This window comes from Henckelia pumila, chromosome 4, assembly GCF_033568475.1.
Source record: "Henckelia pumila isolate YLH828 chromosome 4, ASM3356847v2, whole genome shotgun sequence".
NCBI lineage: Eukaryota > Viridiplantae > Streptophyta > Magnoliopsida > Lamiales > Gesneriaceae > Henckelia > Henckelia pumila.
In genome coordinates, this window is record NC_133123.1 from 128,797,687 (window position 1) to 128,811,264 (window position 13,578).

General features: G+C 40.1%; 1 pseudogene; it reads left to right on the forward strand.

Annotated features, from left to right (window-relative positions):
* LOC140861730 (glycerophosphodiester phosphodiesterase GDPDL6-like) overlaps positions 1-12,043 on the forward strand; it is a 54,110-nt pseudogene extending 42,067 nt beyond the window's left edge.
* The last annotated feature ends 1,535 nt before the right edge of the window (positions 12,044-13,578 follow it).

Sequence of the window (13,578 nt, forward strand, 5' to 3'; positions counted from 1 at the left end):
AAGAGCGCCTAGCAACATCGCCCCATGATTCCCTAGGTATCACTGATAGTGCCTGCAAGAACCAATAGATTTTGGTTAGCGTACAGTATGGTCCCTTCATCCATATATCCCGATCGAATCAACAACCATTGGTAAATCGAGAGTCGTTCTAGATTCGATAACTATGCAATGCATCTTGAAGATCAAATAGTGACATCGCATGGGCTACTAAGAAACCATTTCTTAAAACACATCATGTACTCTGGCCCGAGATTCGTCACACTAATATCTCCTCAGATTGCATAGGATATCCACACTCGCAAGTATGTGGTGAAACCTTGACAACAAAGCATCGACTCCTATATGTGTCGTAACTGTACCCAATCCCGACACCTGATAACCCCAATAGAGTCGGTAACGAGTCAAAGCACAGTACTAGCATATAGAGTCTTAATGATGTTTCAAGTAGTAAGGACTAATGGTGTACAACCAAAACCGCGGACTTCATCCACTCGATAAGTGATAACCACTTGAAAAGTCCGGATAGGGTAGTTCGATCATTCATCGTATGAATATCCATTTGCATGCTTAGAACATCTCTATGTTCCATACCAATGAAACGTGGTACTCGGCATCGCAAATGCTAGTCTTAATCTCGAGCGATCCTTATCCTTATTAACGGACGGCTCAATTGACTAGGAACTGTTTAGAATATACAGTGACTATAAGATGTGTTTCATGATAGTCATCCCCATTTTCTACCACATCTTACATACACTATAGCATATTCAAGGTCTTTATCAAAACAACAATAGTATATCACAATATAACAATATGAAGAAAGATAAAGTCATTGCCATTAATAAAAGTGTAAATTATATTAAACAAAAGATTGTTTATACAAAGAGTCATCAAAGCCCTTAGCCACAAGTTGGCTCACCGGGCACCCACTCTTTCATTATTTGCTTTTACTCAAATTTAGTTGATTGAGTTATGTTTGCATTGCATTCATCTTGAGCTAAGAATCCTTGATTTTATTGGGCAGGACGGCCCTTTTATGTTAGACGTTTTGGGGGCTATATTGTGAGTGGCCTGGGTATAGCCATTTCACCTAGTGCTAGCATACTCCTTATAGTCGCACCAAAGTCTAGAGGATGGAGGTATGTAGCACCACCTCGATCGGAAGAGTCGGTGAGTTGTTTACGTGATCTCATCCTCAGGATCCCCAAAAGCAAAAGCAGCAATTTCTTGATTATCCAGACTTGATAATCCCACATTTAAAGACATGCATTGCATTATGCAATTGAATTAAGTTTTGAGATGATTTTTGGAATTGCTTGTCTTGTATATATGTATCATGTTTTGATATATTATTTGATATGCATGTTTGTCTCTTTTACTGGGGATTGTATTCTCACCGGATTATCCGGCTGTTGTCTTTGTTTGTATGTGTACTTGGCAACAGGTGGGGCAGGACCGAGTCAGAGTAGACCTGGTTAACGTCAAGAGCAAGAGATAGAAGTGAGACTCGTTTAGAAGTCGAATCAGCATGTCAATCTAGTTTATGTTTTGCGAACATGTTTTGTCATTCGAACTTCTCGTTTTGTATTGTAAGCAAGAATCGATGTAGGTACTACCGAATCGGATTTTTTTCTTCCCTAAACTTTTCTTGTATTGTTATTGGCTTGTCAGATACTTTAAATGCAAGTGTTTAGGTTTGGTTGGATTTATTTCGGTGCCTTGGATTTCTGGGCGAGAGGACGGCGCGGGCGCGCGGCCTTTTGGCGAGGTAAGGGCGCGGGCGCGCGGTCGTTTTCCTTTTAAAAAAAAAAATATTGTGATCGCTTCGATTCTTGGTTTCTTGTATATTTAATTGTTGTTTACTCCGAGAATAGTGGTTTAGAAACGAGGTCTCACAGAATTGGTGCACTCCAAATGAACCATCGGCCCCCATATTTATAGACAACTTTCGGAGCCTCCGAACCTAGTTCGGAACGTCCGAACTCGATCGGAACTTCCGATCACCCCTTCGGAGCTTCCGATCGCCCTATATTACATCATCCATGATGTCACCTTGCTGATGTAAGCGATGACGTGTACACTGAGTCCGATCGGAGCTTCCGATCTTGCTGACGGAGCTTCCGATCCTGACTTCGGAGCTTCCGATCCACTTCGGATCCTTCGAACTCCTCTTCGGACCGTCCGATTTACCTTGGACTATTTAGGTACATTTTAGTAATTAATTACCTTAATTACCTCGATTAATTGCGGGTCACTACATTCTCCCCACTTAAGAAATTTCGTCCTCGAAATTTAAGTCTTAGAGGAAAATAGGAATAGTCAACCAAATAATCTTATTACAAATGAACAAGTACAACTTGATATAATGAAATACAAAATCTCAAAATAACTCGGGGTGCTCGGCTAACATCCGGTTCTCCAACTCCCAAGTAGCTTCCTCTGTCTCTCTGCGTTGCCACTGTACCATTACCAACGGTATGCGCTTGTTACGAAGCACCTTGTCCTTCCTGTCAAGAATCCGCAGGGGTTTCTCCACATACGATAGATCCCGATCTACCTTTACCTCGGTCGGATGCAAAATATGCAACTCGTCTGCCACATACTGCCTCAACAAAGACACGTGGAACACATTGTGGATCTCCGAAAGATCGGGTGGCAAGGCCAGACGATAAGCTACATCCCCAACCTTCTCGAGAATCTCGAAAGGACTAATAAATCTAGGTGTCAGCTTACCCTTGCGACCAAACCTCATCACCTTCCGGAAAGGTGACACACGCAAGAATACATACTCCCCTACCTCAAAATGAAGTGTCCTGTGGTGAGTGTTCGCGTAGCTAGCCTGTCGATCCTGGGCTGCCTTAATCCCGCGTCGGATCAACTCTACTGCATCAATCATCTGCTGAATCATCTGAGGACCCTCAACCTGATGCTCGCCAACCTCGTCCCAAAACAAAGGTGTACGACAACGGCTTCCATAAAGAGCCTCGAATGGTGCCATGCCAATGCTGCGATGGAAACTATTGTTATAGGCGAACTCCACCAAGGGTAAATGATCATGCCACGCTGGACCAAAATCCATCACCGCCGCGCGAAGCATATCCTCTAGAGTGCGAATAGTACGCTCTGACTATCCGTCCGTCTCTGGATGATAAGCCGTACTCAAGCTCAAAGTAGTACCAAGGGCTCGCTGGAAACTACCCCAAAATCTCGAGGTGAATCTCGGATCTCTATCGCTGACAATGCTCAACGGAATTCCATGCAATTGAACAATCTCCCGCACATACAATTGCACCATCCTATCAAAGGTGAAATCGCGGTTATAGGGAAGAAAATGCGCTGACTTCGACAACCGATCCACGACAACCCAAATAGCATCACAATTCCTGGAAGACATATGCAAGTGGGTGACAAAGTCCATCGTCACATGCTCCCACTTCCATTCAAGAATATCTAAGCTGTGAAGTAACCCTCCGGGTCGTCTAAACTCTGCCTTGACTTGCTGACACACAAGGCATCGGGACACAAACTAATAGACACTGCGCTTCATCCCTTTCCACCAAAATCGAGTGCGAAGATCCTTATACATCTTCATGCTGCCTGGATGTACAGAGAATCGACTGCGGTGAGCTTGCGATAAGATCTCATCCCTCAAAGTAGAATCCTCGGGTACCACAACTCGACCAGAAAGACACAACAAATAGTCTCCCTGCAAATGGAAACCAGAAGTATTATCACCCTCAGCCAAACGGGTTAACTTCTGCGTCTTCAGATCAGAATTCTGAGCTTCTCGGATTCGTCGATACAACGCTGGCTCTGCAAGCAAAGAAGAAACACGAATCCCTTGCTGTTCTTTCTTATGACGGAATGTGAATCCTGAAGAACAACACTCTTCCACTGCCTTCCGTACCGAATTGGTACGAAGGGAACTCGCATAGACCTTGCGACTAAGCGCATCAGCAACAGGATTTGAAGAACTTGGATGGTACTTGATCTCACAATCGTAATCCTTCAACAGATCCATCCAACGACGCTGTCGCATGTTCAACTCAGCCTGAGTGAACAGATACTTCAAACTTTTATGATCGGTGAAGATCTCAAATCGTTCTCCGTACAAATAGTGACGCCATATATTAAGAACAAAGACAATGGCTGCAAGCTCTAAATCATGTATGGGATAGTTCTCCTCGTGAGTCTTCAGCTGTTTGGAGGCATAAGCGATCACGTGGCCATTCTGAGTCAACACAAACCACAAACCCTGGAGAGAAGCATCAGTGAATACTACAAAACCACCTGATCCAGACGGTAAAGCAAGAACTGGAGCTGTCATCAGACGACGTCTCAACTCACGAAAACTGTCTTCACAAGCATCAGACCAAACGAAAGAAACGTCTTTCTTCGTCAACTGAGTCAAAGGCTTAGCTATCTGAGAGAAATTTTCCACAAAACGACGATAGTATCCTGCTAAACCAAGGAAACTACGAATCTCAGAAGCTGTAGTCGGACGTGACCAATTCAAAATAGCCTCTGTCTTGCTAGGATCAACAGATACACCCTCCTGAGAAATGACATGACCAAGGAACACAACTCGATCAATCCAGAAGTCACACTTACTTAGCTTCGCGTACAATTGTCTCTCCCTCAAGACCTGTAGTACAGTATAGAGATTGTAGGCATGCTCATCCATGCTGCGAGAATACACCAAAATGTCATCGATGAACACCACCACGAACTTATCCAAAAAGTCGCGGAAAAATCTGTTCATCAGATCCATAAAAACAGCTGGAGCATTCGTCAGACTGATAAGTGTATTTTATACACTTAATTTATATATGCTTTTAATTGTTAATTGCTTGTTTCGAGCAGATTTATGTGGGTATTTTAGTGTTTTTGTGGTTACAGAGAATTATTGATTTTATGTGAAAAAGAAGAAATTGAAGAAGAAAAATGAGAAATTACAAGAATAAAAGAAAAGAAGAAAGAAAAGAAGAAAGAAGAGAAGAAAAGACAACAACGATCAGACAAGGAAGTGTAATTGGGCTTTTGTTATTGGGCCTTGATTTGAAGAAATCAGCGCTTCCCATTAGCGCGCAAAGAGAGCTATCGTGCAAAGATTCTAAAGGCGTGAAGAATCGAGATCAGAAGGCTATACGCGGGCGCATGGATTGTGGAGCGGCCGCTTGTCGCGAAGTCAGCGTTTGGAAATTTTTATCGGAAGGAAAGCTTTATATTTTTTATGGGCTTTTGAGTGGGCTTTTTGGAGACACTATAAAAGGGAATTTTTTCATCAGATTTAGGAGGCCGCCACAACACACTTACACAGAAATCAGAGATTGATCGTGAGGAAGGATTTCTGGAGCTTAACTGAAGAACGAAGACGGAGTCTGATAGACCGGACACGGCGTCGACGACGGATTTGTTTCTTATCTTTTATTTAATTCTGAACATGTTTGGATTTATTATTTATTGTTTTCAGAATTTTATTATGAACTAATTTTTTTAGAGTCTAGAGGTCTGATGGAACCTGGTGTAGACACTTTCTTGAATTCTTGATTTTATTGAATTGAATTTCTTCTAGATTAATTATTTTTTCTAGAATTGATTGTCTTTTCAATTATCTGATCAATAATTGATTTGTTATATTTATTTGAAATCTGGCACTCGGGAGAGGAGATTTTGAATAGGACATTAGAAATTACACTGTTAATTGTTTATCTGACTCGGGAGAGCTTATAACTTTAACAGAGCTTTTAAAGAGAACATTGTTTTGTGATAGATCACTGCGATAAATTCTTAATAGGGATATTGGAATTTAATTGTAGTTGATAAACATTATTTGTTGCTCGGGAGAGGGAAATAATACACGTAAGTGTTCTTGACTATTAATTCTTTGAAATTCATGAAGATTAATTAATTAGGATTGATTGTTGTTGAAACCAGGTGAAATCTATACCTCTAGACCATTTTTATCTGATTGATTTTAATCTAAAAGTTGTGTGCGTGCTATCTAAAATCATCTGATTATTTATTTTATTGCAAAATTCTTGATTATTGATTTTCTAGATAAAGTTTAGACTATTTTAATTACAAGTACTAAATATTTTCATTTTACTCCCTGTGGGATCGATATCTGATTTAATCACTATATTAAAACTTGACACTCGTACGCTTGCTAGAAAATTTCACTACACAGACCAAACGGCATCACTAGAAACTCATAGTGTCCATACCGCGTACGAAATGCTGTCTTAGGAACATCCTCCTGTCGAACTCGCAACTGATGATACCCAGACCTAAGATCAATCTTCGAATAGACAGAAGTACCCTGCAACTGATCAAAGAGATCATCTATCCGCGGAAGAGGATACTTATTCTTCACTGTCACCTGATTCAACTGACGGTAGTCAATACACAACCGCATCGACCCATCCTTCTTCTTGACAAACATTACTGGGGCTCCCCATGGCGAAACACTAGGTCGAATATAACCCTTATCAAGAAGATCTTGCAATTTCTTCTGCAGCTCTTTCATTACTGACGGTGCCAATCGGTAAGGAGTTCTGGAAATCGGTGCAGTCCCTGGCACTAACTCAATGCCAAACTCAATCTCCCTTACTGGTGGCAAACCTGGAATCTCCTTCGGAAATACAACTGGAAAGTCACAAACCACTGGTATCTCTCGGATATCTGGCTCTCCTAAGGAAGCGTCAATGGCGTAGATAAGGTAGCCTTCCCCGCCAAACTCTAAAGCACGTCGGGCCTTCAGAGCTGAAACCACTGGCATCGAGGGTCGCGCTCCCTCACCATAGAAATACCAATACTCGTCATCCTCTGGACAAAATTGAACAAACCTCTGATAGCAATCCACTATCGCTCGGTAGGTAGTTAAGACATCTATCCCAATGATGCAATCGAAATCCTCTATTGCTAGAATCATCAGGTTAGCACTAAGCTGATGTCCCTCGAAATCTAAAACACAACCCACAACTAGACGCTTGGCTAAAACCTCGCTCCCCATAGGAGTAGAAACCATTAGCAACACGTCTAAAGGAATAAACGGCAATCTATACTTCTTAGCAAAACGTGCTGAGACAAAAGAATGCGATGCACCGGTATCAATCAAAACAAATGCAGAAAAACCACACAAACTACAGGTACCTGCGATCATCCGATCACTGTCAGCCTCTGCCTGTTCCTGATTAAGCGCAAAGACCTGACCCTGGGCACGTGGCCTCAAAGAAGAATGACCCCGAGAAGGAGTCTGAGTAGGTTGTCTCTGAGACTGCTGCGGCTGCTGGCACTACTGCGAATACTGCTGCTGGAAAGGTGGCTACTGGTACTGAGATGGCTGAACAGATGCCTGAGAACCTCCGGAACCACTCACTGCCCCAATCAGCATAGGACAATCTCTCTTCATGTGACCCTCCTGGCCACACTGGAAACATGCACTGGTCGATCGACTGCACTGCCCTGGCAGATGTCTGCGTCTGCACTGACAACAACGGTTCGGCCTTTGACCACCAAAGTTATGCACTCCACCAGATCCAGAGGAAGAAGAAGAAGTACCTCCTGGCTTCTTGAAGGACTGCCCCCTAGGGCCCAAAGCACTAGCACTCGCTGACCTGGAAGAAGAAGAGTAAAGTCCTCTATTCTTCCGAATACTGTCCTTGGCCTGGCGACAACGGTCCACCAAATCCTCGTAAGTCCCATCGCCGCCCACAACAACCATCCGATGACTATCAGGGTTCAACCCTTGAAGGAAATGATCAAACTTCGCCATAGAACTATCAGCAACATGAGGACAAAAAGGTAGCAAATCAAAGAACTTCTGCTGGTACTCCTCGATCGTCATCGTCCCCTATCGCAAACTCAACAACTCACTGGCTTTCGCCTGACGAAGAGCTGGAGGAAAATACAGTCTCTGATAAGCAGTACGAAACTCAACCCAAGTAGCTGCACCTCTAGCTGCTATGAACGGTGCGGAAGTAGATCTCCACCACTTCCTCGCTCTGTCCTCAAGCATAAAGGCAAGAATCTCCATCCTATCCTCAGCCGTGCAACGGAACTCCTGGAAGCACTGCTCCATCCTCTCAAGCCAATCCTCCGCCTCTTCAGCTGTCTCACCTCCAGTCAAAGGCTTCGGGCTAACCTCCTTGAATCTGCGCATACTCACTCGCTTGCGCTCCTCTGGCTGACCATGACGACGTCTACGATCATCTGGATCGCCCCAACGACCGCCGCCTCCGCTATCGTGGCTCTCATCGTAATCTGCCATCTGTTTCATAAGAACAGATAATTACTTAATCCGCTTTACGATATTCCCAGTGCAATGCGTGCTCTAATACCAAAAATGTAGTGACCCAACCCGGATCCACTACCTAATCAGAGTTACAGTAAAAGCGCACGCAATAAAAGCTTAAAGCGTAAAGTGCGGATAATTAAAATACAACATATCCAATCGGCAGAATACAACCGACGATATCACAAGTGTATAAGTATTGTTATACAACCAAATCGAAGGTTTAGGGTAAATAAATCCCTACCCTCTACAACCTCACACCCTCTCAAGCTCAATCCTGCTGAGAGCCGCCTGGACCGTCCAGTCTCAAACCTGCCCCGCCACAAAGTACACAACGAATACCCAAACACAGGGGCGTGAGCTAGAACGCTCAATACTAAGCAATGATATAAATACAAATATGCGCACACAGATGATTTAAAGCTCAAGTGAAAACACTTGCTCATGGCGCCGAGAATATACAGTACCGGCTAGAGAGCGACTCCACGGGGTACTCGTATACTCCATATCAGGGCTGAGCCAACCCCATCCTGACCCGAATCTAAAACAGGATACAAGCCCCATATGAAAACTGTCATACCTGACTCGAGTCCAAAATGAGATCATAGTTCCCTATTGAGACTGTCAATGACTCACATCTCTCCGGATGCAGTCATACGTAAAATCATGCATGTGCTAAGACAGTAAAACATGCTAAAACATGATAAAGCATATAGCACATACTCATGCAACATACATGCAAATATATAATGTCGGCTATCTCGGTCAGTACTTACGTACCTCTAACACTGCTGGACAAACCTGGCTCCACTGGCCTATACTCCAAGCCTACTAGTCCAGTCTACTGCTACTATAATGCAAATATCCATGCATCAACAATAAAGCTCTAAAAGCCTTAACTAAGCTAAAGCGTACTCCTAAATATTTTTAGGATGCCAAAGCTATACCTGCGTCCATCGTTAGCCCTTTGTTGTCGATAGCCTCAAAACTAGGCCATAGCTCCGTGACGACGCCTAGATCACTAAGCCACTTCCGGATTACCGATAGGACGCCTATATCTCCCTAGATCTGAGTTAGAAGGCTTAGGAATCAGAGAGAAGAGAGGAATTGGTGCACTCCAAATGAACCATCGGCCCCCATATTTATAGACAACGTTCGGAGCCTCCGAACCTGGTTCGGAACGTCCGAACTCGATCGAAACTTCCGATCGCCCCTTCGGAGCTTTTGATCACCCTATATTACGTCAGTCATGACGTCACCTTGCTGACGTAAGCGATGACATGTACACTGAGTTCGATCGGAGCTTCCGATCTTGTCGACGGAGCTTCCGATCTCGATCGAAGCTTCCGATCCACTTCGGATCCTCCGAACTTCTCTTTGGACCATCCGATCTACCTTGGACTATTTAGGTACATTTTAGTAATTAATTACCTTAATTACCTCGATTAATTGCGGGATACTACAGCTTCAGAAGCAATTGGTTCGACTTCTTGACCGACCTGTTATCTGTTGCTGCAAATATTACAATGAATCCTTAATCTGTTATCAGCTTTTTGTTTTCATTTGCTCTTTCTTTAACATGAGAACCATCTTTCTGATGGCAGGATGCATACCTCAGAATAAGAATGCTTCAAGAGTCATTCCAAGTAAGGAAGAAGAAATCTAATGTCATCCTCTCATAGTGTAGTATTTTGTTACTATTGTTATTTGATGATTTTTTTTGCCATTTTCTCGATAGCTTTAATCATATCCCACAATGGAGCAAGTGGTGATTTCCCCGGAGCTACTCATCTTGCATATCAAAAGTCAATAGAAGACGGTACTGATATAATTGACTGCTCGGTTCAAGTATCCAAAGAAGGAATTGCCTTTTGCTTAGACAGATCAGACCTTATGATCAGCAGCAACACTTTACATGGACAGATCCACGAGCGTACCAGAAATCCAATCAGTAGATGAAATCTTTTACTTTGATCTCACATGGAGCGAAATTAAATCTTTAAGTCGTAAGCTTCTCAAATTTGATGAACATGGATAAATTCTCAGTCCAACCCTTTTCTTTTACCTATTTGCGCTGAAATTATTCCTTTATTGCAATCAAATTCAGCTCAAATCAAAAGTTTCTTCGACAACGGACCCGTTAGAAACCCTGGAAACAAGAATAAGAGGAAGTATGTGACCCTTCCCTAGTTCTTGGAACTGGCCAAGACAAAAGCAGTAACTGGAGTACTGATCTTTATTCAGGTGATTCTTTAGTGTCACATTATTCCCTACCTATTTAACTGAATTTCATCCAATAATATATACGTTCTTTTTTATCAGAATGCTGCATATCTTGCTTCAAATAAGAATCTTGACATAGTCATGAATATGGTGTCCACAGCCCTTACCAATGCATCATTCGATAAGCAATTGACTCAGAAAGTTCTTATTCAATCAGATGACAGCTCTGTTCTACTAAAATTCAAGAATTTTCCTAATTACCAAAGGGTACTTTACATCAATCCATCAATAAGCGGTGCACCGCATCAAGTAGCAGATGAAGCGCTGATGCAGTTTTCGTGCACATAGATGTGATTGTACGTGTACGTGTCTTCTTTTAAAAGATTTGCATGTCTTTAGAAATTCTTATGAGTTGGCGTATGTTTAAAGAGTTTTTTTCATTTTTCATTTCTGGCCAATAATATGGTAGATTGTATTTCTTGGTTGGTGTTGCGTTTGTTTAGGATTCATGATCTGCTTTGAACCTCAACATTTTAGATTAGTATGTAAATTTGGTATATCATCTATCCAGATTTTTCATTGGATCTATGGATAACTTTGAGAGGATAATATGGTCTAGTTTGTTTACTTCATTAGCAGCGTGTATCCGAGATTATTTAATTGTGTATCTATAATGAAACAGAGATCACTTTTCCATTTGTGTTCTGATTTTTGTGCTTCTTTTAGTGATGATTCTTATTTGTTTAAGATTTTTAATGAAGGTATTCTATATGTTGTTCTCTGCTATCTTGCGCTGTGTACTTTGATCCAAATGTCTGGTTTATTTTTTTCTGATCAACTTGTGATTATTCAAATTGTTGTTGTTATTATTATTATTATTATTATTATTATTATTATTATTATTATTATTATTATTATTATTTTATTATTATTATTATTATTATTTTGTTTTGCATGTGGAATGTGAATTAATTAATTTGTAAGCAATAGATAAGGCTTCAAATACGCAAATTAGTATAAAAAATCTATGTAACATGACACCATGGCTTGTGCCAAAGCTTAAAATTGTGTTGAATCTGTATTAGGTACTTTGATGATGCAGTGTATATTGGAAGAACTCGCGCATAAGCCAACTGAAATTTCACTAGAGAAAGAGCAAATACTTCAGTATTCTCTCAACAGAATAAAGTCTGTGGAGTGTGATCTAGAGAAAACAAATAGTGTAATTAATCAATTAATTTCGCTTTATTACTTTTTCAAAAATTTAGGCGGCATGCATTCATTCTTTTGTTTGTTTTAGGTTATAAATGCTACAGTGCTAAAGAAGGTCAAAATTGCCGAATCCCTGGAAAATATTTGTGATTTCAGATTTCATGTAAGCCATTTTATTGCCATTAAAGCTACCGTATTATATTTTAACATCCCACCAATTTGTATGTACCAAGTATTTCAAGTGTATTCATTAGATTTATATATTTACCATTGCAACTAAGTTTTAGGGCTTTCATTTTGCAGCGAAGATGATTGTTTTTTTAAGCTTGTGGGTGGTTAAAATTCAAGCAAGTCTGCAAACCACCAGCCGGTTAATTTATGGTTCAGAAAATTTAATTTGACTTTCTGAAATTCCATTAAATTAGAGTTAAGTTGATCATCACTTGTCCATTACTGAGGGATGATAGTGAAGTAGCAGGTGCCATGCATCTAGATAGTTATGGAAAAATGTAAATAAAGTGTTGCGAGAGCATAGTATGTGCGTGTAAATAGATATTGTTGTATGCATTGTTATACATGTGCTTACTTGTTACTCCACTCCAAGTAGAAATTGAAGTTCAATGACAAATCATAGATAATGAATTATTATTGAACCAACTTTTGGTTCAAAAAAAAATTGAGGTACATGCATTGTTATACATATATATATGCTTACTAGTCAGTACGCTTGTTGGCTTCCCTAAGAAAGCTCAGATCAACTAGTAATTCGCTGCTAATTTATTGAATTAGAGATTTATGTGGTTTGAGTGCTGCTCTGTAGCTTCCTGTTTCCTTTTTCCATATCCACATGATCTGCGTTTTCCAAGTTATTCTTATGTAAAATTTGATAATTTTTTCAACAATATCAAAGAATCGAGGATTTGCGAAAAAAGATTGATAAACTTATTGATTAAGTTTTGATAAGTACTATAATGAATTTTATGCTAGTATGAGAATATTATAATTGTGTAACTACGTAGAATTTGATATTTGCAGGTTGAAAAAAGGTCTTTGCATGATTGAATTAAACAAGTTCAAGAAAAGATTGAAGAAAGTTGTTTGAGAAGATGAATGTTGGGTAGATCCATTCGAGCAACCATTAGAATATGTCCGAGTTATTAAATTAACTCTTTATACGTGTCCGAATACATATTCAAAATATTGTAAATATTATTTTCTAATGTTGGAAATTTGTATATTAAATTTTATTTTTGAATTTTGTATTTTAAATTATTTATAATATTGAAAATTTTTATATTAAATTTTTTTTTTGTTTTTTATTTGAAAAAAGACAACATTTTTTATCAGTTGTGGTAAGGAGTTTAAAACTGTTGTAGAAGGCTGTGTTGTTAAAAAGTACGCTCAAAGACAACAATTTTTAACTGTTGTCTTTTCTTTAAAAGACAACAGTTTTTAACTGTTGTCTTTGAGCGTGATTTTTAACAACACAGCCTTCTACAACAGTTTTAAACCCCTTATCACAACTGATAAAAAATGTTGTCTTTAGGAGTTTTTTTGTAGTGTATGAACACACATTATGATTTAGGGGCCTATTTTAAAAGTTAGACTCGGGACAAAAAATTGTTAGGATCGGCCCTGACTGCTAGGTGAATGCAAAAAAACCGAGGATAATTACATGCACAACTAAAATTGCAATATTTAATGTGTGTGTGTGTGATGAAATTTACTAATTAAAGCGTATATACGACTTTTTGTTAATTGGTGTGTGGTTCTTTGTCTTGATGATGCTGGATAATACCCAATTTTAAGTTCAATGTTTTCTGGATTATAATAAATAAATTAAGATA